This window comes from Lithobates pipiens, unplaced genomic scaffold (genome assembly GCF_037356315.1).
Source record: "Lithobates pipiens isolate NorthernLeopardFrog02 unplaced genomic scaffold, aLitPip1_a1.2 Scaffold_11, whole genome shotgun sequence".
NCBI classification, from domain to species: domain Eukaryota; kingdom Metazoa; phylum Chordata; class Amphibia; order Anura; family Ranidae; genus Lithobates; species Lithobates pipiens.
The window spans coordinates 17,584,076-17,591,769 of record NW_027507696.1 but is presented as its reverse complement, the minus strand read 5'-3'; positions in this window follow the sequence as shown (position 1 = coordinate 17,591,769).

Here is a 7,694-nt window from a genome sequence, read left to right as displayed (position 1 = left end):
TTGGCACTGCGCTGTTTTAACTGGTAATTGCGCGGTCATGCAATGTTGTACCCAAACAAAAGTTGCGTCCTTTTCTTCCCACAAATAGAGCTTTCTTTTGATGGTATTTGATTGCCTCTGCGATTTTTATTTTTTGCGATATAAACGTAAAAAGACCGAAAATGTTGAAAAAAAATGATATTTTCTACTTTTTGTTATTAGAAAAATCCAATAAACTCAATTTTAGTCATACATTTAGGCCAAAATGTATTCAGCCACATGTCTTTGGTAAAAAAAAAGTCAATAATTGTATATTTATTGGTTTGCGCAAAAGTTGTCACATCTACAAACTAAGGTACGTTTTCTGGAATTTACGCAGCTTTTAGTTTACGACTGCCTATCTCATTTCTTGAGGTGCTAAAATGGCAGGGCAGTACAAAACCCCCCCAAATGACCCCATTTTGGAAAGTAGACCCCCTAAGGAAATTGATAAGAGGCATGTTGAGCCCATTGAATATTTTATTTTTTTGCCTCAAGCGATTGAATAATGACAAAAAATTTTTTTTTTTTTTTTTACACAAAGTTGTCACTAAATGATATATTGCTCACACATGCTATGGGCATATGTGAAATGACACCCCAAAATAAATTCTGCTGCTTCTCCTGAGTACGGGGATACCACATATGTGTGACTTTTTGGGAGCCTACCCGCGTACGGGGCCCCGAAAACCAAGCACCGCCTTCAGGCTTTCTAAGGGCGTAAATTTTTGATTTCACTTCTCACTACCTATTACAGTTTTGAAGGCCATAAAATGCCAAGATGGCACAAAACCCCCACAAATGACCCCATTTTAGAAAGTAGACACCCCAAGCTATTTGCTGAGAGGCATTTTGAGTCCATGGAATATTTTATATTTTGCCACAAGTTGCGGGAAAATTACAAACTTTAATTATTTTTTTTTTTTTTTCACAAAGTTGTCACTAAATGATATATTGCTCACACATGCTATGGGCAAATGTGAAATGGCACCCCAAAATAAATTCTGCTGCTTCTCCTGAGTACAGGGATACCACATGTGTGGGATTTTTTGGGAGCCTAGCCGCGTACGGGGCCCCGAAAACCAAGAACCGCCTTCAGGTTTTCTAAGGGCGTAAATATTTGACTTCACTCCTCACTACCTATTACAGTTTTGAAGGCCATAAAATGCCAAGATGGCACAAAACCCCCACAAATGACCCCATTTTAGAAAGTAGACACCCCAAGCTATTTGCTGAGAGGCATGTTGAGTCCATGGAATATTTTATATTTTGCCACAAGTTGCGGGAAAATTACAAACTTTTTTTTTTTTTTTTTTTTTTACACAAAGTTGTCACTAAATGATATATTGCTCACACATGCTATGGGCATATGTGAAATGACACCCCAAAATAAATTCTGCTGCTTCTCCTGAGTACGGGGATACCACATATGTGGGACTTTTTGGGAGCCTAGCCGCGTACGGGGCCCCGAAAACCAAGCACCGCCTTCAGGCTTTCTAAGGGCATAAATTTTTGATTTCACTTCTCACTACCTATTACAGTTTTGAAGGCCATAAAATGCCAAGATGGCACAAAACCCCCACAAATGACCCCATTTTAGAAAGTAGACACCCCAAGCTATTTGCTGAGAGGCATTTTGAGTCCATGGAATATTTTATATTTTGCCACAAGTTGCGGGAAAATTACAAACTTTAATTTTTTTTTTTTTTTTTTTCACAAAGTTGTCACTAAATGATATATTGCTCACACATGCTATGGGCAAATGTGAAATGGCACCCCAAAATAAATTCTCCTGCTTCTCCTGAGTACAGGGATACCACATGTGTGGGATTTTTTGGGAGCCTAGCCGCGTACGGGGCCCCGAAAACCAAGAACCGCCTTCAGGTTTTCTAAGGGCGTAAATATTTGACTTCACTCCTCACTACCTATTACAGTTTTGAAGGCCATAAAATGCCAAGATGGCACAAAACCCCCACAAATGACCCCATTTTAGAAAGTAGACACCCCAAGCTATTTGCTGAGAGGCATGTTGAGTCCATGGAATATTTTATATTTTGCCACAAGTTGCGGGAAAATTACAAACTTTTTTTTTTTTTTCACAAAGTTGTCACTAAATGATATATTGCTCATGCATGCCATGGGCATATGTGAAATGACACCCCAAAATAAATTCTGCTGCTTCTCCTGAGTACGGGGATACCACATATGTGGGACTTTTTGGGAGCCTAGCCGCGTACGGGGCCCCGAAAACCAAGCACCGCCTTCAGGCTTTCTAAGGGCGTTACAGTTTTGAAGGCCATAAAATGCCAAGATGGCACAAACCCCCCCCAAATGACCCCATTTTGGAAAGTAGACACCCCTAAATTTAGGGGTACACTAGTGAGACTAGGTAATAAATGGCGGGTGCCCTGAAACTATAAAAAAATAACTAACCAACCAGCGTCACCTGTAACAGTTATATGGTGATCACTGGTGAAAGGGTTAACTAGGGGGCAATCAGGGGGCTTTATGCGGTAGTATATGGGGGTCCCTGGCGCTATAAAAAGCTGCGGCGAACCTAAATACCTACCTGCCTAACTAGCGTCACCTGTGACACTAATACAGCGATCAGAAAAACGATCGCTTATTAGGCTGGGTTCACACTGGAGCGATGCGGGAACGCCACGAATCCGCGGCGGGTTCCCGCATCACATGCCTCCCGGCGGCAGTTCACACTGCCCTATGCGAACTGCTGGGAGTGTCAGTGAAATGTTAATGACACCCCCAGATCAGTTCGCATATCGCAGTGCGATCTGCAAACTCGGATCGCATGGTGTGAACACCCATGCGATCCGATTCTGCTGCGGACCAAAAAAAGGGTCCCGTGCGAGTTTGCGGCGGGTGCGACACGAATTCAGCCATACTATCTGTATGGCTGAACTCGAATCGCACAGAGATCGGATGTGATTTGCACTGCAGTGCGGTGCGAATCACATCCGTTCTCATAAACCGCTGCAATGTGAACCCAGCCTTAGTGACACTGGCGACGGGGGGTGATCACGGGGTTAAACCTTTATTGGGGGGGTTAGGGGGGTACCTTAGAACTAAAGGGGGCTAACCCTAACTGCCCTAACAGTTATTACAGTCACAAATGACACCCGCCGGGTGATCAGGGGGTTAAACCTTTATTAGGTAATAAATGGCGGGTGCCCTGAAACTATAAAAAAATAACTAACCAACCAGCGTCACCTGTAACAGTTATATGGTGATCACTGGTGAAAGGGTTAACTAGGGGGCAATCAGGGGGCTTTATGCGGTAGTATATGGGGGTCCCTGGCGCTATAAAAAGCTGCGGCGAACCTAAATACCTACCTGCCTAACTAGCGTCACCTGTGACACTAATACAGCGATCATAAAAATGATCGCTTATTAGGCTGGGTTCACACTGGAGCGATGCGGGAACGCCACGAATCCGCGGCGGGTTCCCGCATCGCATGCCTCCCGGCGGCAGTTCACACTGCCCTATGCGAACTGCTGGGAGTGTCAGTGAAATGTTAATGACACCCCCAGATCAGTTCGCATATCGCAGTGCGATCTGCAAACTCGGATCGCATGGTGTGAACACCCATGCGATCCGATTCTGCTGCGGGCCAAAAAAAGGGTCCCATGCGAATTTGCGGCGGGTGCGATGCGAATTCAGCCATACTATCTGTATGGCTGAACTCGAATCGCACAGAGATCGGATGTGATTTGCACTGCAGTGCGGTGCGAATCACATTCGTTCTCATAAACCGCTGCAATGTGAACCCAGCCTTAGTGACACTGGCGACGGGGGGTGATCACGGGGTTAAACCTTTATTGGGGGGGGTTAGGGGGGTACATTAGAACTAAAGGGGGGCTAACCCTAACTGCCCTAACAGTTATTACAGTCACAAATGACACCAATGCAAAAAAAAAAAAAATGACATTGGTGTCACTGTGACTGGGGGGCAGGGGTAATTGGGGGGGGTGATCGGGGGGGTGTGAGTGTGCCTGGCATGTTCTACTGTGTAGTGTCGTGTTGGTGCAACTCACCGATCCTCTCTCCTCGGTGTCGGAACGAAAAATACCGACACGGAGGAGAGATTACATCACTTCCTCTCCTGTGTTTACATTACAGGAGAGGAAGTGATGTCACGGAGCATTTTCATTCGTCGGGAGCGATCGCGAGGGGGTGGCAATGAATGAATGGCCGTCCCCTCGTCCGGGATCGCTCCCGAACGAATACCGACCGCCGCAGGCACCGGGCGGGGGCCCGATCGGGCCCCCGACCCGCGGGCAGGCAAGGACATACATGTAAGCCCTTATGCCTGCCCGTGCCATTCTGTCGACGTACATCGTCGTGCGGCGGTCGGGAAGTGGTTAAAGGAGCATCACATGCTTGAAACAATCTTATTTATCCACAATTTTGAAAGGGTGCCAAGAATTTTGACCAGCCCATTTTTGGAATTTTGTGTGACATTATGTCCAATTTGCTTTTTTTCCTCCCTTTTTTTGTTTTGTTCCAATACACACAAAGGGAATAAACATGTGTTACTGCAATACGTTTCTGTTAGAAATACTTGATTTTCTGGAGTGCCAACAATTTCGGCCATGACTGTATTCAAAACTGATACCATCTAATTCAAAATGGCAATTGCACATTAGACGTCAGCAGTAGGTATTTGTTGAGTACTGCAATCCCTCAGAAAAGGGCAACAAGGCAACTTTATACAGAAAGGAGGAACTGAACAGGGGGAAAAGGTAGCAAACCACCTTTCACACACATAGAGAAATAACATTCTAAAATTAGGCTACATTCACACATGATCGCGGATGAAAGTGCCACAATTGCCCCCCCCCCCCATGATTTTAAATAGCTGCAAAACACAGGACGTATTTGCGATGCCATTACCTCTAATGGCACCCCAATCAGGCCACGATTTTGGTGCGATCTCTGTAACAAATCGCAAAGCTGAGGACCAAAAAAAGCTCATGTTTCTTGTGAGCGACAAGCGTTGCACGTTTCGATTGCAGCACGATTTACCATGTGACATTCCCGCCAAAATCCCAGCACAATTGGGGTGCTATTAGAAGTAATGGCATCACAATAGTCCTGTATTTTGCAGCCATTTGAAATCATGTGTGAATGCAGCCTAAGGCTGAGTTCACACTATCTATCTATCATGAGGCTCACACCAGGGGGTCCCCGTTCACTGTTTCAGGTCCAATTTGAGTCCGAATTTTTGGCTGAATTCTGACCTGAAACAGACCAAAAGACGCACAGGACCCCTGTTCAAATTCATGCTGGAGTAGCAGCGGAGATATGTGAACCGGCTCCATAGAGAGCCGGTCAAAATCTCCTGCTATTGCGAATTGGATGTGGGAAATCCGCAATCCATTCGCAATAGGGTGAACCCAGCCTTAGGCAAAACATTTTTGCTTTGACAAACACTGTATGTATTGTGCACTATTCCTGTTTGGGTGGGAGACTCACATTTTTTACAAGATCTCCCTAATTCATATCTCCCAAAGGAAAGGAAAGGAAAGGAAGGGCACACATTTGCAAAATGTATCTTTTTTTGAATTATATTTGAAGCAGAAGTCCTTCTGAAGCCTTCTAAGGCGTTAATAAAAACTTAAGTATGGTAATTGTCTGCATTAGTGCACCTATAACACCAGTTATTTTCTACAGTATGTGTGATACTTTTATTTAATTTACCCTAACAGTTGATTCAGTTCAATACTGGAAAGCAAAGGTTTAACTAAGTGCTAAGATAAAACCTGTAATTAACACAACAGTCGGTGAATGTTATGCTGGCCATAGATGGCTCAGCTTGAATCTCAGCAAGTTTATGCTGATTTCAGCTGAAATTCAAGCCCACCAGTCTCAACTATCTACAAAAATTGACTGCGCCTAGTGGAAAATGATTGGTTGAACAGTGACTGCATCCTATCAGCCATGGTTGCCTGAATACAATAGACAGCAGTGGAGATTTCTCACCAGGGAATCGACTGCTTTGTTAACAACTTCCCTAAGCTAGCTCTATATGGCTAGTGTAGCACCATCCTGGATATGTTGCTAGGATGTTAGGTAAATGTAGTCCTTTTTTGACTCTTCTGTAATCAATGGAGCAGCTGTTGATTTCTTTGGGCTGTTCTGGATCTCAAAGGCTGCACATTTGATTGCTGTCCCCTGCCCTCTAGAAGCTCCTAGAACACAGTGGGATGCAAGAGTCAAATAGGTAGCTTGGATATTTATTGTGCTGCAACCAATCCCTGCAGAGGTGTGCCTAATAGTTGGCTGGAGGGAAACATAAATAGTCTGGGGCCTGGAGCAGCCATATCTTGTCTGGCTGGAGAAGTTCCCAGCCTGGGAGGCTCTACCCCTCTGAGGCAGATTTACAGGAGTTTGCTTATGTTCATCAAGGTCCCCGCTGTGGCAGAGCTGGGGGGCCTATTCCTAATCATCTTTGGAGCTAATTAAGCAGTCAAACCAAGCAGTGACCTAAGGATCTGGCCTGTAGGACTCACTAAAGAGTGGCGGGTGAAAACTTGAAAGTGTTCAGTTGTCCTGTGGCTTTGAGAATATTAATGTCTCCCTCATTGAAGAGTGTCTGGTGGAAACTAAGAACTGAGCAGTTATCCTGAAGTATAAGGATGTCTGAAGGAACCTGGGGGGTTCAGCTATCCTGGAAAGACATTTTGAGAATAGTCCTGAGCTATAGACCCAAGTAACTGTGTGCTGTTTTGAAGGATAAGTACCAGCAGCTCTTTCTGAGACAGCTCTTACAGTGTCTCAATTCTGGCCATCCCTATTAACCCTTGGCTGAAAGACTGTTCACAGAAGCCTAGCCTAGTCAAGAGTGTCCTCCTGTTACTATTCAGTGTGCCTTGACTATCCCATACCACCCTCATCCCTCTCCCATCCCAACTTCTATAAGCAATAAACTACAAAGAGACAACCCCTAGGCTGTTTATTGGAGCCAGAGGAAATGGACTGTTGCTTGTGAGACTGATGGCTTCTGCATTGTCTGGGAAAGAACCAGTTAAATGAGTGGCTCCTAAAGAGCTAGTGCTATACTTGCATTAGAGAAGTGTGATAAAACAGGGTAAAAAATAAGCCGGATAAGGAGTAGGTTATAGAAGAAGAGGAGGCAGAGTCACAAAGCTATCCAAAAGCAATTTAGCTGACTAAAATTAGACAATGAGTCCATGAATTTGTGTGTCTAAATCAATTACCATTCTTAGTCTGAAAGTTTTCCTTTCCTGAATGGTTTTGAAATTTCCTTTACGAGCCATGACATGAATGTCCTCCATAGAGCGGTCTGGTTGTGAGAAATGTCCCACAGGTGTACAATTATTTTCCTGTTATGCTGTGTCTGTGGAGATTCGCTCTTTTTTTTTTTGTTATGTCTGTTCTGTTTTACAAATGTAACATTGCACTTGTTACAAAGAATCAGATGTGTCAAACTACTTAGTAATATGAGTGTGTAATAATGAAAGTTTCTTTTGCATCTGTGACATTTTGATAGAATAACGTGGCTGCAAAGGGATGACCACATACTGAGTACACCCCTCACTTTTGTAAATATTTTATTATATCTTTTCATGTGACAACACTGAAGAAATTACACTTTGCTACAATGTAAAGTAGTGAGTGTACAGCTTGTATAACT